The 17,204-nt window shown below is 51.6% G+C and overlaps 5 non-coding genes across 5 annotated transcripts; all 5 read right to left on the bottom strand.

Annotated features, from left to right (window-relative positions):
* Nucleotides 1-4,798: 4,798 nt before the first annotated feature.
* On the bottom strand, nt 4,799-4,917 carry LOC141266862 (5S ribosomal RNA). Its single transcript, XR_012320883.1, has one exon. It is a non-coding gene; the product is annotated as a 5S ribosomal RNA (ribosomal RNA).
* Nucleotides 4,918-6,624: 1,707 nt separating this feature from the next.
* Nucleotides 6,625-6,748, bottom strand: LOC141267188 (5S ribosomal RNA). Its single transcript, XR_012321201.1, has one exon. It is a non-coding gene; the product is annotated as a 5S ribosomal RNA (ribosomal RNA).
* A 3,835-nt stretch (nt 6,749-10,583) lies between these two features.
* LOC141266703 (5S ribosomal RNA) lies at nt 10,584-10,707 on the bottom strand. Its single transcript, XR_012320731.1, has one exon. It is a non-coding gene; the product is annotated as a 5S ribosomal RNA (ribosomal RNA).
* A 3,834-nt stretch (nt 10,708-14,541) lies between these two features.
* Nucleotides 14,542-14,660, bottom strand: LOC141266427 (5S ribosomal RNA). Its single transcript, XR_012320464.1, has one exon. It is a non-coding gene; the product is annotated as a 5S ribosomal RNA (ribosomal RNA).
* Nucleotides 14,661-16,366: 1,706 nt separating this feature from the next.
* On the bottom strand, nt 16,367-16,485 carry LOC141266937 (5S ribosomal RNA). The gene has a single exon (XR_012320956.1). It is a non-coding gene; the product is annotated as a 5S ribosomal RNA (ribosomal RNA).
* Nucleotides 16,486-17,204: the final 719 nt, after the last annotated feature.

The following is a 17,204-nucleotide window of genomic DNA, read 5'->3' as shown; positions in this document are numbered from 1 at the left end:
TGGGCAGGATCGATCTGCCACGATCACCCACTAAATCCACCCAGAAGGCAGACCAGGAATAGGGTCAGGGAACCCAGAGACAAGGGTTTACCACCAAGAGGCCCAAGGGAGCCGGACATAGGTGGATCCCTGGTGGGGAAGGCCAGAGACGAGGACAAGACAGAAAGGGAGCTCAGAACCACGCTCCGGAACTACTTGGGGGTTGGCCGAGTCCAGGACCTGGTGGACGCAGCACGGCTCGGGTGGTCACTCAAGGCCGGAGTGACCGGTACAAAAACAGCAGTAAGTAAACAAACCCTGAACTGCACAGCCCGACTCTGACTCTCATTACCATCCTCACTGCACCTCCACAACCACCATCCTCTGCACCTGACCCCCTGAGGCTATACCCCTCCCGTTGGGGGTTATACTACCTGGGCTGCACAAACACCATCAGCCTCAGCGGACCCTGCTGCAGCGGCGGCCGAAGTGACCGCAATTCAACGGGTGGCGTAGTCGACATAAAGAACTTTAGTAACATCAGTAAGGACTGCCACACACTGAGCTTGACACCCTGGGCACGGACCGGGTCACAGCCACTCGGAGACTACAACCCCCATCTGATCCGGCTCCGGGTATCCCCAACAACACTGGCCCAGGGGGCGCGTCAACTTTGGCGTAGTCGGCAGGATAACGTGCCCGCAACACCCGGGTACTGCGTGCCTGAAGAAAAGAACAAGTTTACCTCAAAAAGAAGTCTCCCGCCGGTCCCGGAGGGTCCCCGCCATCGGACTCCATCACAGATCGATTCCCGCCGGTTGTCCGCCATTAACAGCTTTTTCCCGCCATCTGCAGAGTTTCCCGCCACTGGGAGACGATTCCCGCCATTTCCGAAGATTTCCCGCCTTGGAAGAGCGGACGCCATTATGGGCGTGCCAGAGGGTGGCAAGAGGCCGCCTCCCATCGTGGGCCAGGACCGAAAATGGCGCCAAAAGTGGAAACCGCCCCCACCAACAGAGACTGTGATGCTAGAGGTGTCTGTCAGCGTGAAAGAACTGCCCCTGGAGCTGACAATCACCAAGTGGCCCCGGGACCGCCCTCGAAGTGGGAGGACTGAGAACAAGAGAACAAAGATGGGTGTCGCCTGGAGCAGTCTGGAGAGAGCGCACCCGGAGACAAGAAGCCTGGAGCAGAGTCCAGAAAGAGCCTACCCGGAGATGGAGGGAGAGCCAGGCAGCACCGACCCAGTGGTCAGGAGCCTGATGCGGGCCGCCACTCCAGGCAGCACCGACCCAGTGGTCAGGAGCCTGTTGCCGGTCGCCACTCCAGAAGGCCTGCTGGAGACAACGGGAGGAGAGCAGAGCAGCACCGACCCGTTGGTCAGGAGCCTGCTAGAAGCAACGACCCCACTAGGCTTAGTGGAGGTCTTGGCACAGCTCCCCCGAGATCGGGAGTGTGCACAGACTGCGCTGGAGGGCCTCGCACGGAGGATGGCCCGGGTGCAGCGAGAGACGTTAGCAGAATGGAGCCGTGAGATGGCCCAGCAGACAAGAACCCGTCAGCGGAGCACGCCACCCGAGACGAGGAGACAGACCGCCTCTGAGGATGGCGCAGGAGGACTGAAGGCCGGAGACGGCGCCGAGAAGGGAGCCGAACGAATGGAGGCAGGTAAAGGGGACGTCTATACCCCGAGCCGGGAAACCGCGTGCCTGCCCCAGCTCCCCGTCGCAGAGCCCGAAGTATCCCCTGCCGTGCCCGTCGCTGCAACGTCACCGCCGCAGACTAGGCCTCAAACGGAAGCCGCGACCCCTGTGACGTCACACGCTTCGACCCCGAGCGTGACCAAGCAGGAAGTACCATCGGCCTGGTCGCAAGGCCTAGTACCCCCGGGCGACGCAATACCAACAGCGCCCCCTACCTCCGCGGAGCCCCCGGCCTGGTCGCAGGGCCAAGTAACACAGGGCGCCGCCGTTCTTACGGTGCCCTTTACTTTCAAGGTGCCCCAAGCCTGGTCGCAAGGCCTGGTCGACCCGGGCGCCGCTACCATCAACGCGCCCTCAACATCTAGAGTGCCGCACCTGGGTGAAAATCTATTTGCCCAGCATACGTGCCCGGACGGGTCTGAAACTGAAACTGTCCACAAAGAAAGAGCAGGAGGACGCCGTCGTTGAGTACGGCAGAGTAGAGACTGTATATAGTTGCCCGTCGGGGCACAGTGAACCGTTGCTGCTAATATAGTCCCCGTTGGGACCAGAGAACTGAACTGTTCCAGTGTGTCCCATTTCCCCACTGACCGAGGACTGAGAGCGGTCAATCCTCCCTAATACCTGGCCGAGGACTGAGAGCGGCCATATTCCCTTGTATATAGTTGCGCTTCCTAAGGCGCCCCCTACTGGTTTTATAGGAAAACCATTTTCTTAAAGAAACTGTTGCACTTTACCCGGTCACAAGTTGCACCGTGACCGGAGGTACCAGAAACAAGAATGTTTATATGAAAAGTTTATGCTGCTGATAATGTTTTATATGTTTTATATGTTTATGTTTATGAAAAAATTGTATGTTTTGGTGTTTTTTATATCTTACAGCCCGAGGACGTGCTGTGATTTACCAGGGGGGAATGTAGCACCCTGAGGATTCGGCTGCTACAGGGGTATTGCACCTCAACCAGAGGTGTGATATTCCACTCCCGGGTAAGGATGGAGTGTGGAACTGAGCTCAGAAGGCTGCATGCACTACACACATCCCATTTCCGGAGGGCAGACCAACGGTACTCCCACTTAGAAATGTGCAGGTACGACCGAGTCTGTCCTTGGCTGGAGTGGGAGGGGGGTGGACCATCCCAGTAGTGTAGGGGCAGATAGGGGGAGCAGCCTGGGTAAGGTTAGGAGCTCATTGGGTGCTGGTCACCTGAGCTCACACATAGAGGGAGTATATAAGGTGGGCACCATCTAAGATCAGGGTCAGTCAGCCAGTCTTTGCAGAGGAAGAGAGCAGAAGAGCAGAGCAGCCCCAGGCCAAGAGAGAGAGAGAGGAGAAAGAAAGACCCAGAGGGGGAGAAAGAAGGAACTCTGAGAGCCCAAAATAAATCAAAGGGTGAAGAGTTGGCAACAGGGTACCGGATCCCAAGCTGGCAGAGGCTACAGCACACCTTAGCCAGGAACCGGAGGTCATGGGCAGGATCGATCTGCCACGATCACCCACTAAATCCACCCAGAAGGCAGACCAGGAATAGGGTCAGGGAACCCAGAGACAAGGGTTTACCACCAAGAGGCCCGAGGGAGCCGGACATAGGTGGATCCCTGGTGGGGAAGGCCAGAGACGAGGACAAGACAGAAAGGGAGCTCAGAACCACGCTCCGGAACTACTTGGGGGTTGGCCGAGTCCAGGACCTGGTGGACGCAGCACGGCTCGGGTGGTCACTCAAGGCCGGAGTGACCGGTACAAAAACAGCAGTAAGTAAACAAACCCTGAACTGCACAGCCCGACTCTGACTCTCTTTACCATCCTCACTGCACCTCCACAACCACCATCCTCTGCACCTGACCCCCTGAGGCTATACCCCACCCGTTGGGGGTTATACTACCTGGGCTGCACAAACACCATCAGCCTCAGCGGACCCTGCTGCAGCGGCGGCCGAAGTGACCGCAATTCAACGGGTGGCGTAGTCGACATAAAGAACTTTAGTAACATCAGTAAGGACTGCCACACACTGAGCTTGACACCCTGGGCACGGACCGGGTCACAGCCACTCGGAGACTACAACCCCCATCTGATCCGGCTCCGGGTATCCCCAACAACACTGGCCCAGGGGGCGCGTCACCTTCACAGCGCGAGATGCTTTTAACGCCATCATTTGCATACGGCCGGCTGCGGGGTCAATAAGCACTCCTAGCCGTGGCAAGGAGCTCGGTGTGAGGCCTGGTAGAGGCGGCGGGGTTGCGTCCTTATCTTAGAGGTCTTGGGGGGCTTGGGAGGCTTGGGACTTCCAGCCTCTACTTTACGTAAGGTCGGTGTCCAGCAAGGCGCCACTCCATGCTAGCCGAGCTGGGCAAGATGGCAAAACGTCATCAAAATTGTCTACAATACCTGGTGTTCTCAGGAGGTGTCCCAACCAAGTATTTCCGAACCCATCTCTGCTTTGCTTCCGAGATCGGACGTATCCAAGGTGGTATGGCCAGTAGACGCTGCTTGGCCCATCGCCCGGCCAGCCTTCCTCAGGCTCGCGTGGGGACGAGAACTCTGGCCGTTCTGGGGCGGTCTCCGAAGGACCGATGCATAGGCTGTGCCGTCCCTATAGGTGTTGTTTGTTGAGCAATGAAACACCTGCCGCATCAGATGTGTTTAAAAATGGCTCGGCGCAGGGTCTCCTGCAGGCTAAACCGTTCATCACGGGGATGTGACAGAAAGAGCAAGCTGGACCCGCAACTTGGGGTGGAGCGAAACGCCCAGGAGTGAATGAAGGAAGAGGGTGAGATGGTTGCGAGTGAATTTGAGCTGCTCTTCGGGGGGGTCGTGTGGCCTGCAAAGGTGTTTTGCTTGGGTTGTGCTGTAAACTGGCCTCCAGGTCAGCGGTGGTTGCCTCCAGTCATGCGGGAGTCGCTGGTCCTGGTGAAAAGAAGCCTAGTATTAAAAGTAAATAAGCAACAATGCTGGAGGCCCACGGTGATGAGAAGGATGCTGGTATTTTGCAAGGATTAAATAGCGCAAGAGAGAAAGCAAATGAAAAGAAGAAAGGAGCATGTGTGCGCTTGTGAAAAAAGGAATGGAAAAAAGGCATAGAGGAGAGTGACCCCTGCTTGTGGAAGTAAGAAAAAGCAAAAGCCTACAGCACCTGGTATTCCCAGGCGGTCTCCCATCCAAGTACTAACCAGGCCCAACCCTGCTTAGATTCCAAGATCAGGCGAGATCGGGTGTGTTCAGGTTGGTGTGGCCGTAGGCAGAGACAAGCCTCTCACTTGCTGCTTTTCTACTTTGACGTCCGGCTGCCAGCTGCCCCTTCCATTGCTTAGTGAGACAAGGTGCTTTTGTGCTTTCCTTTCTCTTCACTTTTTTGCTGGCTCCTTAAAAAGGTCTTGTAGACAGAACGCTCCGCTCACAGCCGCTGAGCTCACTGATCGGCTGCCGCGCTGTCGACGGAACGTCAGCGTCGCGGCCAATGCCACAGGCCGGGAGCAGCGGCGAGACTCACCGGTAGACCTGGGTAGGGTGAGTAGAGCGCGGTTAGTTGCTTTCTAATAGCCTGCAGCCGGGGATTAACTTTTAATGAAAGGGAGCAACCCTTTTGACTGTCTGCAGCGCGCCGTACCTAGGAAGCGCACACTCACACACAGCGAGCATGCACAAGTTGCTCGCACGAGACCACATTCCCTATTTGCACCTGCAGCTTTTCCGCCACCATGCGTCAGACTCTCCTGCCTCTCTTATTATTATTTCAGGGCCTTAGCAGGAACCACCCCCTCAATTCCCTCCCGCTCCTTCCTAGCACTGAGGTTAGCTCCTGGGCAGCTGTCTGATTGGGTTAGTTACACAAGCTTCTTTGAAGAAGAAGACGTTACTTCTGCTGGCCCTCGTTAGGCGGTCGCCCTCTAAAACCATCCCCTGGGCAGCTGCTGAAAGCCTGGCCCCTTCACAGCGCGAGATGCTTTTAACGCCATCATTTGCATACGGCCGGCTGTGGGGTCAATAAGCACTCCTAGCCGTGGCAAGGAGCTCGGTGTGAGGCCTGGTAGAGGCGGCGGGGTTGCGTCCTTATCTTAGAGGTCTTGGGGGGGCTTGGGAGGCTTGGGACTTCCAGCCTCTACTTTACGTAAGGTCGGTGTCCAGCAAGGCGCCACTCAATGCTAGTCGAGCTGGGCAAGATGGCAAAACGTCATCAAAATTGTCTACAATACCTGGTGTTCTCAGGAGGTGTCCCAACCAAGTATTTCCGAACCCATCTCTGCTTTGCTTCCGAGATCGGACGTATCCAAGGTGGTATGGCCAGTAGACGCTGCTTGGCCCATCGCCTGGCCAGCCTTCCTCAGGCTCGCGTGGGGACGAGAACTCTGGCCGTTCTGGGGCGGTCTCCGAAGGACCGATGCATAGGCTGTGCCGTCCCTATAGGTGTTGTTTGTTGAGCAATGAAACACCTGCCGCATCAGATGTGTTTAAAAATGGCTCGGCGCAGGGTCTCCTGCAGGCTAAACCGTTCATCGCAGGGATGTGACAGAAAGAGCAAGCTGGACCCGCAACTAGGGGTGGAGCGAAACGCCCAGGAGTGAATGAAGGAAGAGGGTGAGATGGTTGCGAGTGAATTTGAGCTGCTCTTCGGGGGGGTCGTGTGGCCTGCAAAGGTGTTTTGCTTGGGTTGTGCTGTAAACTGGCCTCCAGGTTACCGGTGGTTGCCTCCAGGTCAGCGGTGGTTGCCTCCAGTCATGCGGGAGTCGCTGGTCCTGGTGAAAAGAAGCCTAGTATTAAAAGTAAATAAGCAACAATGCTGGAGGCCCACGGTGATGAGAAGGATGCTGGTATTTTGCAAGGATTAAATAGCGCAAGAGAGAAAGCAAATGAAAAGAAGAAAGGAGCATGTGTGCGCTTGTGAAAAAAGGAATGGAAAAAAGGCATAGAGGAGAGTGACCCCTGCTTGTGGAAGTAAGAAAAAGCAAAAGCCTACAGCACCTGGTATTCCCAGGCAGTCTCCTATCCAAGTACTAACCAGGCCAGGCCCAACCCTGCTTAGCTTCCGAGATCAGACAAGATCGGGCGTGTTCAGGGTGGTGTGGCCGTAGGCAGAGACAGGCCTCTCACTTGCTGCTTTTCTACTGTGACGTCCTGTTGCCGGCTGCCCTTTCCAGTGCTTAGTAAGACAAGGTGCTTTTGTGCTTTCCTTTCTCTTCACTTTTTTGCTGGCTCCTTAAAAAGGTCTTGTAGACAGAACGCCCCGCTCAGAGCCGCTGAGCTCACTGATCGGCTGCCGCGCTGTCGACGGAACGTCAGCGTCGCGGCCAATGCCACAGGCCGGGAGCAGCGGCGAGACTCACCGGTAGACCTGGGTAGGGTGAGTAGAGCGCGGTTAGTTGCCTTCTAATAGCCTGCAGCCGGGGATTAACTTTTAATGAAAGGGAGCAACCCTTTTGACTGTCTGCAGTGCGCCGTACCTAGGAAGCGCACACTCACACACAGCGAGCATGCACAAGTTGCTCGCACGAGACCACATTCCCTATTTGCACCTGCAGCTTTTCCGCCACCATACGTCAGACTCTCCTGCCTCTCTTATTATTATTTCAGGGCCTTAGCAGGAACCACCCCCTCAATTCCCTCCCGCTCCTTCCTAGCACTGAGGTTAGCTCCTGGGCAGCTGTCTGATTGGGTTAGTTACACAAGCTTCTTTGAAGAAGAAGACGTTACTTCTGCTGGCCCTCGTTAGGCGGTCGCCCTCTAAAACCATCCCCTGGGCAGCTGCTGAAAGCCTGGCCCCTTCACAGCGCGAGATGCTTTTAACGCCATCATTTGCATACGGCCGGCTGCGGGGTCAATAAGCACTCCTAGCCGTGGCAAGGAGCTCGGTGTGAGGCCTGGTAGAGGCGGCGGGGTTGCGTCCTTATCATAGAATCATAGAATGGTAGAGTTGGAAGGGACCTCCTGGGTCATCTGGTCCAACTCCCTGCTCAAAGCAGGATTCACTAGATCATCTCAGACAGATGTCTGTCCAGCCTCTGTTTGAAGACGTCCATTGAAGGGGAACTCACCACCTCTCGTGGCAGCCTGTTCCACTCATTAATCACCCTAACTGTCAAAAAGTTTTTTCTAATATCTAATCTGTGTCTCCTCCCATTTAGTTTCATCCCATTGCTTCTAGTCTTTCCTTGTGCAAATGAGAATAAAGATGATCCTTCTACAATGTGACAGCCCTTGACATATTTGTAGACAGCTATTAAGTCTCCTCTCAGTCTTCTTTTTTGCAAGCTAAACATTCCCAAATCCTGCAACCGTTCCTCATAGGACATGGTTTGCAGACCAGTCACCATTCTGGTCGCTCTTCTCTGAACTTGCTCCAGTTTGTCTATGTCTTTTTTAAAATGTGGTGCCCAAAACTGTACACAGTATTCCAGATGAGGTCTGACCAAAGAGGAGTAAAGACCGATAATGACTTCACGTGATCTAGACTGTATGCTTCTGTTAATACATCCCAGAATTGTATTTGCCTTTTTTGCTGCTGCATCACACTGTTGACTCATGTTCAGTCTATGATCTATTAGTATACCTAAGTCTTTTTCACATGTACTGTTGCTTAGCTCTATTCCTCCCATTCTGTATATGCTTTTTTCATTTTTATTGCCCAGATGTAGTACTTTGCATTTTTCCCTGTTAAAAACCATTCTGTTGGTTGCTGCCCACTGCTCCAGTTTATTTAGGTCTTTTTGAATCCTCTCTCTCTCTCTTCTCTAGTATTAGCTATCCCTCCTAGCTTTGTGTCATCAGCAAATTTAATCAGTTTACCCTCAATTCCTTCATCTAAATCATTGATAAAGATGTTGAACAATACAGGTCCCAGGACGGAGCCCTGTGGTACCCCACTTGAGACATTCATCCAGCTGGATGTGAAGCCATTTACAACCACCCTTTGAGTCCGATCACTAAGCCAGTTATGAATCCACCTAACAGTTGCCTGGTCCATTGCATACTTGGTCATTTTGTCAATAAGGATGGTGTGAGATACTTTGTCAAATGCTTTGCTGAAGTCAAGATATACTATATCTACAGCATTTCCCTGATCCACCCAGTCAGTGATTCTGTCATAGAAGGAAATTAAGTTAGTCTGACATGACTTGTTAGTTACAAACCCATGCTGACTCTGGTTAATCACTTCATTCTTATCCATGTACTTACATACATGTTGTTTAATAATTTGTTCAAAGATCTTTCCTGGTATAGAAGTCAGACTCACCGGCCTATAGTTCCCTGGGTCCACCTTCTTCCCCTTTTTGAAGATAGGAACAACATTTGCTCTTCTCCAGTCTTCTGGGACTTCTCCTGTTCTCCAAGAATTTTCAAAGATTATGGAGAGTGGTTCTAAAATTTCTTCTACGATCTCCTTCAGTACTCTGGGGTGTAATTCATCTGGACCTGGAGACTTGAACTCATTTATGTTAGCTAAATATTCCCTCACAAGCTTTCTGTTTACAGATAACTTGGATTCCTCTATTCCTTTAAAAGGACAGTGAAGATCAGTTGATGTTACATTTTCTTTCTGAGGGAAAACAGATGCAAAATAGGAATTAAAAAGTTCGGCCTTCTCAACATCCTCTCTTACCATTTCTCCATTTTCATCCTGTAAAAATCCTATAGCATCTTTGACTTTTCTTTTACTTTTGACATACCCCCAAAATCCTTTTTTATTGCTTTTGACATCTCTTGCAAGCCTTAATTCATTGTCAGCTTTAGCTAACCTGATACGTGCCCTGCAGGATCTGCAGACTGCATTATAATCTTCTTTAGATATGCCTCCCTCTTTCCATTTAATAAACATTTCTTTCTTTCTTTTTAGCATGTGTTTAAGTTCTGTGTTCATCCATCCTGGTTTCCTTAAATGCTTCCCATTCTTCCTACTTTTCGGGATTGTTAACGATTGTGCTTTGAGAATCTCATTTTTAAAAATTTCCCATCCTTCCTGGACATTTTTGTCCTTAAGGACATCCAGCCATTGGATCCCTCCTATTCTCTTTCTGAGTCTCTTAGAGGTCTTGGGGGGCTTGGGAGGCTTGGGACTTCCAGCCTCTACTTTACGTAAGGTCGGTGTCCAGCAAGGCGCCACTCAATGCTAGCCGAGCTGGGCAAGATGGCAAAACGTCATCAAAATTGTCTACAATACCTGGTGTTCTCAGGAGGTGTCCCAACCAAGTATTTCCGAACCCATCTCTGCTTTGCTTCCGAGATCGGACGTATCCAAGGTGGTATGGCCAGTAGACGCTGCTTGGCCCATCGCCCGGCCAGCCTTCCTCAGGCTCGCGTGGGGACGAGAACTCTGGCCGTTCTGGGGCGGTCTCCGAAGGACCGATGCATAGGCTGTGCCGTCCCTATAGGTGTTGTTTGTTGAGCAATGAAACACCTGCCGCATCAGATGTGTTTAAAAATGGCTCGGCGCAGGGTCTCCTGCAGGCTAAACCGTTCATCGCAGGGATGTGACAGAAAGAGCAAGCTGGACCTGCAACTAGGGGTGGAGCGAAACGCCCAGGAGTGAATGAAGGAAGAGGGTGAGATGGTTGCGAGTGAATTTGAGCTGCTCTTCGGGGGGGTCGTGTGGCCTGCAAAGGTGTTTTGCTTGGGTTGTGCTGTAAACTGGCCTCCAGGTTACCGGTGGTTGCCTCCAGGTCAGCGGTGGTTGCCTCCAGTCATGCGGGAGTCGCTGGTCCTGGTGAAAAGAAGCCTAGTATTAAAAGTAAATAAGCAACAATGCTGGAGGCCCACGGTGATGAGAAGGATGCTGGTATTTTGCAAGGATTAAATAGCGCAAGAGAGAAAGCAAATGAAAAGAAGAAAGGAGCATGTGTGCGCTTGTGAAAAAAGGAATGGAAAAAAGGCATAGAGGAGAGTGACCCCTGCTTGTGGAAGTAAGAAAAAGCAAAAGCCTACAGCACCTGGTATTCCCAGGCAGTCTCCTATCCAAGTACTAACCAGGCCAGGCCCAACCCTGCTTAGCTTCCGAGATCAGACGAGATCGGGCGTGTTCAGGGTGGTGTGGCCGTAGGCAGAGACAGGCCTCTCACTTGCTGCTTTTCTACTGTGACGTCCGGTTGCCGGCTGCCCTTTCCAGTGCTTAGTAAGACAAGGTGCTTTTGTGCTTTCCTTTCTCTTCACTTTTTTGCTGGCTCCTTAAAAAGGTCTTGTAGACAGAACGCCCCGCTCAGAGCCGCTGAGCTCACTGATCGGCTGCCGCGCTGTCGACGGAACGTCAGCGTCGCGGCCAATGCCACAGGCCGGGAGCAGCGGCGAGACTCACCGGTAGACCTGGGTAGGGTGAGTAGAGCGCGGTTAGTTGCCTTCTAATAGCCTGCAGCCGGGGATTAACTTTTAATGAAAGGGAGCAACCCTTTTGACTGTCTGCAGCGCGCCGTACCTAGGAAGCGCACACTCACACACAGCGAGCATGCACAAGTTGCTCGCACGAGACCACATTCCCTATTTGCACCTGCAGCTTTTCCGCCACCATACGTCAGACTCTCCTGCCTCTCTTATTATTATTTCAGGGCCTTAGCAGGAACCACCCCCTCAATTCCCTCCCGCTCCTTCCTAGCACTGAGGTTAGCTCCTGGGCAGCTGTCTGATTGGGTTAGTTACACAAGCTTCTTTGAAGAAGAAGACGTTACTTCTGCTGGCCCTCGTTAGGCGGTCGCCCTCTAAAACCATCCCCTGGGCAGCTGCTGAAAGCCTGGCCCCTTCACAGCGCGAGATGCTTTTAACGCCATCATTTGCATACGGCCGGCTGCGGGGTCAATAAGCACTCCTAGCCGTGGCAAGGAGCTCGGTGTGAGGCCTGGTAGAGGCGGCGGGGTTGCGTCCTTATCATAGAATCATAGAATGGTAGAGTTGGAAGGGACCTCCTGGGTCATCTGGTCCAACTCCCTGCTCAAAGCAGGATTCACTAGATCATCTCAGACAGATGTCTGTCCAGCCTCTGTTTGAAGACGTCCATTGAAGGGGAACTCACCACCTCTCGTGGCAGCCTGTTCCACTCATTAATCACCCTAACTGTCAAAAAGTTTTTTCTAATATCTAATCTGTGTCTCCTCCCATTTAGTTTCATCCCATTGCTTCTAGTCTTTCCTTGTGCAAATGAGAATAAAGATGATCCTTCTACAATGTGACAGCCCTTGACATATTTGTAGACAGCTATTAAGTCTCCTCTCAGTCTTCTTTTTTGCAAGCTAAACATTCCCAAATCCTGCAACCGTTCCTCATAGGACATGGTTTGCAGACCAGTCACCATTCTGGTCGCTCGTCTCTGAACTTGCTCCAGTTTGTCTATGTCTTTTTTAAAATGTGGTGCCCAAAACTGTACACAGTATTCCAGATGAGGTCTGACCAAAGAGGAGTAAAGACCGATAATGACTTCACGTGATCTAGACTGTATGCTTCTGTTAATACATCCCAGAATTGTATTTGCCTTTTTTGCTGCTGCATCACACTGTTGACTCATGTTCAGTCTATGATCTATTAGTATACCTAAGTCTTTTTCACATGTACTGTTGCTTAGCTCTATTCCTCCCATTCTGTATATGCTTTTTTCATTTTTATTGCCCAGATGTAGTACTTTGCATTTTTCCCTGTTAAAAACCATTCTGTTGGTTGCTGCCCACTGCTCCAGTTTATTTAGGTCTTTTTGAATCCTCTCTCTCTCTCTTCTCTAGTATTAGCTATCCCTCCTAGCTTTGTGTCATCAGCAAATTTAATCAGTTTACCCTCAATTCCTTCATCTAAATCATTGATAAAGATGTTGAACAATACAGGTCCCAGGACGGAGCCCTGTGGTACCCCACTTGAGACATTCATCCAGCTGGATGTGAAGCCATTTACAACCACCCTTTGAGTCCGATCACTAAGCCAGTTATGAATCCACCTAACAGTTGCCTGGTCCATTGCATACTTGGTCATTTTGTCAATAAGGATGGTGTGAGATACTTTGTCAAATGCTTTGCTGAAGTCAAGATATACTATATCTACAGCATTTCCCTGATCCACCCAGTCAGTGATTCTGTCATAGAAGGAAATTAAGTTAGTCTGACATGACTTGTTAGTTACAAACCCATGCTGACTCTGGTTAATCACTTCATTCTTATCCATGTACTTACATACATGTTGTTTAATAATTTGTTCAAAGATCTTTCCTGGTATAGAAGTCAGACTCACCGGCCTATAGTTCCCTGGGTCCACCTTCTTCCCCTTTTTGAAGATAGGAACAACATTTGCTCTTCTCCAGTCTTCTGGGACTTCTCCTGTTCTCCAAGAATTTTCAAAGATTATGGAGAGTGGTTCTAAAATTTCTTCTACGATCTCCTTCAGTACTCTGGGGTGTAATTCATCTGGACCTGGAGACTTGAACTCATTTATGTTAGCTAAATATTCCCTCACAAGCTTTCTGTTTACAGATAACTTGGATTCCTCTATTCCTTTAAAAGGACAGTGAAGATCAGTTGATGTTACATTTTCTTTCTGAGGGAAAACAGATGCAAAATAGGAATTAAAAAGTTCGGCCTTCTCAACATCCTCTCTTACCATTTCTCCATTTTCATCCTGTAAAAATCCTATAGCATCTTTGACTTTTCTTTTACTTTTGACATACCCCCAAAATCCTTTTTTATTGCTTTTGACATCTCTTGCAAGCCTTAATTCATTGTCAGCTTTAGCTAACCTGATACGTGCCCTGCAGGATCTGCAGACTGCATTATAATCTTCTTTAGATATGCCTCCCTCTTTCCATTTAATAAACATTTCTTTCTTTCTTTTTAGCATGTGTTTAAGTTCTGTGTTCATCCATCCTGGTTTCCTTAAATGCTTCCCATTCTTTCTACTTTTCGGGATTGTTAACGATTATGCTTTGAGAATCTCATTTTTAAAAATTTCCCATCCTTCCTGGACATTTTTGTCCTTAAGGACATCCAGCCATTGGATCCCTCCTATTCTCTTTCTGAGTCTCTTAGAGGTCTTGGGGGGCTTGGGAGGCTTGGGACTTCCAGCCTCTACTTTACGTAAGGTCGGTGTCCAGCAAGGCGCCACTCAATGCTAGCCGAGCTGGGCAAGATGGCAAAACGTCATCAAAATTGTCTACAATACCTGGTGTTCTCAGGAGGTGTCCCAACCAAGTATTTCCGAACCCATCTCTGCTTTGCTTCCGAGATCGGACGTATCCAAGGTGGTATGGCCAGTAGACGCTGCTTGGCCCATCGCCCGGCCAGCCTTCCTCAGGCTCGCGTGGGGACGAGAACTCTGGCCGTTCTGGGGCGGTCTCCGAAGGACCGATGCATAGGCTGTGCCGTCCCTATAGGTGTTGTTTGTTGAGCAATGAAACACCTGCCGCATCAGATGTGTTTAAAAATGGCTCGGCGCAGGGTCTCCTGCAGGCTAAACCGTTCATCGCGGGGATGTGACAGAAAGAGCAAGCTGGACCCGCAACTTGGGGTGGAGCGAAACGCCCAGGAGTGAATGAAGGAGGAGGGTGAGATGGTTGCGAGTGAATTGAGCTGCTCTTCGGGGGGGTTGTGTGGCCTGCAAAGGTGTTTTGCTTGGGTTGTGCTGTAAACTGGCCTCCAGGTTACCGGTGGTTGCCTCCAGGTCAGCGGTGGTTGCCTCCAGTCATGCGGGAGTCGCTGGTCCTGGTGAAAAGAAGCCTAGTATTAAAAGTAAATAAGCAACAATGCTGGAGGCCCACGGTGATGAGAAGGATGCTGGTATTTTGCAAGGATTAAATAGCGCAAGAGAGAAAGCAAATGAAAAGAAGAAAGGAGCATGTGTGCGCTTGTGAAAAAAGGAATGGAAAAAAGGCATAGAGGAGAGTGACCCCTGCTGGTGGAAGTAAGAAAAAGCAAAAGCCTACAGCACCTGGTATTCCCAGGCGGTCTCCCATCCAAGTACTAACCAGGACCAACCGTGCTTAGCTTCCAAGATCAGACGAGATCGGGCGTGTTCAGGGTGGTGTGGCCGTAGGCAGAGACAGGCCTCTCACTTGCTGCTTTTCCACTTTGACGTCCGGTTGCCGGCTGCCCTTTCCAGTGCTTAGTAAGACAAGGTGCTTTTGTGCTTTCCTTTCTCTTCACTTTTTTGCTGGCTCCTTAAAAAGGTCTTGTAGACAGAACGCCCCGCTCAGAGCCGCTGAGCTCACTGATCGGCTGCCGCGCTGTCGACGGAACGTCAGCGTCGCGGCCAATGCCACAGGCCGGGAGCAGCGGCGAGACTCACCGGTAGACCTGGGTAGGGTGAGTAGAGCGCGGTTAGTTGCTTTCTAATAGCCTGCAGCCAGGGATTAACTTTTAATGAAAGGGAGCAACCCTTTTGACTGTCTGCAGCGCGCCGTACCTAGGAAGCGCACACTCACACACAGCGAGCATGCACAAGTTGCTCGCACGAGACTACATTCCCTATTTGCACCTGCAGCTTTTCCGCCACCATGCGTCAGACTCTCCTGCCTGTCTTATTATTATTTCAGGGCCTTAGCAGGAACCACCCCCTCAATTCCCTCCCGCTCCTTCCTAGCACTGAGGTTAGCTCCTGGGCAGCTGTCTGATTGGGTTAGTTACACAAGCTTCTTTGAAGAAGAAGACGTTACTTCTGCTGGCCCTCGTTAGGCGGTCGCCCTCTAAAACCATCCCCTGGGCAGCTGCTGAAAGCCTGGCCCCTTCACAGCGCGAGATGCTTTTAACGCCATCATTTGCATACGGCCGGCTGCGGGGTCAATAAGCACTCCTAGCCGTGGAAAGGAGCTCGGTGTGAGGCCTGGTAGAGGCGGCGGGGTTGCGTCCTTATCTTAGAGGTCTTGGGGGGCTTGGGAGGCTTGGGACTTCCAGCCTCTACTTTACGTAAGGTCGGTGTCCAGCAAGGCGCCACTCAATGTTAGCCGAGCTGGGCAAGATGGCAAAACGTCATCAAAATTGTCTACAATACCTGGTGTTCTCAGGAGGTGTCCCAACCAAGTATTTCCGAACCCATCTCTGCTTTGCTTCCGAGATCGGACGTATCCAAGGTGGTATGGCCAGTAGACGCTGCTTGGCCCATCGCCCGGCCAGCCTTCCTCAGGCTCGCGTGGGGACGAGAACTCTGGCCGTTCTGGGGCGGTCTCCGAAGGACCGATGCATAGGCTGTGCCGTCCCTATAGGTGTTGTTTGTTGAGCAATGAAACACCTGCCGCATCAGATGTGTTTAAAAATGGCTCGGCGCAGGGTCTCCTGCAGGCTAAACCGTTCATCGCGGGGATGTGACAGAAAGAGCAAGCTGGACCCGCAACTTGGGGTGGAGCGAAACGCCCAGGAGTGAATGAAGGAAGAGGGTGAGATGGTTGCGAGTGAATTTGAGCTGCTCTTCGGGGGGGTCGTGTGGCCTGCAAAGGTGTTTTGCTTGGGTTGTGCTGTAAACTGGCCTCCAGGTTACCGGTGGTTGCCTCCAGGTCAGCGGTGGTTGCCTCCAGTCATGCGGGAGTCGCTGGTCCTGGTGAAAAGAAGCCTAGTATTAAAAGTAAATAAGCAACAATGCTGGAGGCCCACGGTGATGAGAAGGATGCTGGTATTTTGCAAGGATTAAATAGCGCAAGAGAGAAAGCAAATGAAAAGAAGAAAGGAGCATGTGTGCGCTTGTGAAAAAAGGAATGGAAAAAAGGCAAAGAGGAGAGTGACCCCTGCTGGTGGAAGTAAGAAAAGGCAAAAGCCTACAGCACCTGGTATTCCCAGGCGGTCTCCCATCCAAGTACTAGCCAGGCCCAACCCTGCTTATAATCCGAGATCAGACGAGATCAGGTGTGTTCAGGGTGGTGTGGCCATAGGTGGAGACAAGCCTCTCACTTGCTGCTTTTCTACTTTGACGTCCTGTTGCCGGCTGCCCTTTCCAGTGCTTAGTAAGACAAGGTGCTTTTGTGCTTTCCTTTCTCTTCACTTTTTTGCTGGCTCCTTAAAAAGGTCTTGTAGACAGAACGCCCCGCTCAGAGCCGCTGAGCTCACTGATCGGCTGCCGCGCTGTCGACGGAACGTCAGCGTCACGGCCAATGCCACAGGCCGGGAGCAGCGGCGAGACTCACCGGTAGACCTGGGTAGGGTGAGTAGAGCGCGGTTAGTTGCTTTCTAATAGCCTGCAGCCGGGGATTAACTTTTAATGAAAGGGAGCAACCCTTTTGACTGTCTGCAGCGCGCCGTACCTAGGAAGCGCACACTCACACACAGCGAGCATGCACAAGTTGCTCGCACGAGACCACATTCCCTATTTGCACCTGCAGCTTTTCCGCCACCATGCGTCAGACTCTCCTGCCTGTCTTATTATTATTTCAGGGTCTTAGCAGGAACCACCCCCTCAATTCCCTCCCGCTCCTTCCTAGCACTGAGGTTAGCTCCTGGGCAGCTGTCTGATTGGGTTAGTTACACAAGCTTCTTTGAAGAAGAAGACGTTACTTCTGCTGGCCCTCGTTAGGCGGTCGCCCTCTAAAACCATCCCCTGGGCAGCTGCTGAAAGCCTGGCCCCTTCACAGCGCGAGATGCTTTTAACGCCATCAT

Source organism: Phyllobates terribilis, unplaced genomic scaffold, assembly GCF_046119375.1.
Source record: "Phyllobates terribilis strain yellow unplaced genomic scaffold, ASM4611937v1 Scaffold_4__5_contigs__length_816908805, whole genome shotgun sequence".
NCBI classification, from domain to species: Eukaryota; Metazoa; Chordata; class Amphibia; order Anura; family Dendrobatidae; genus Phyllobates; species Phyllobates terribilis.
Note: the sequence above shows the minus strand (reverse complement) of the source record. Positions and strands in the feature narration are given on the sequence as shown.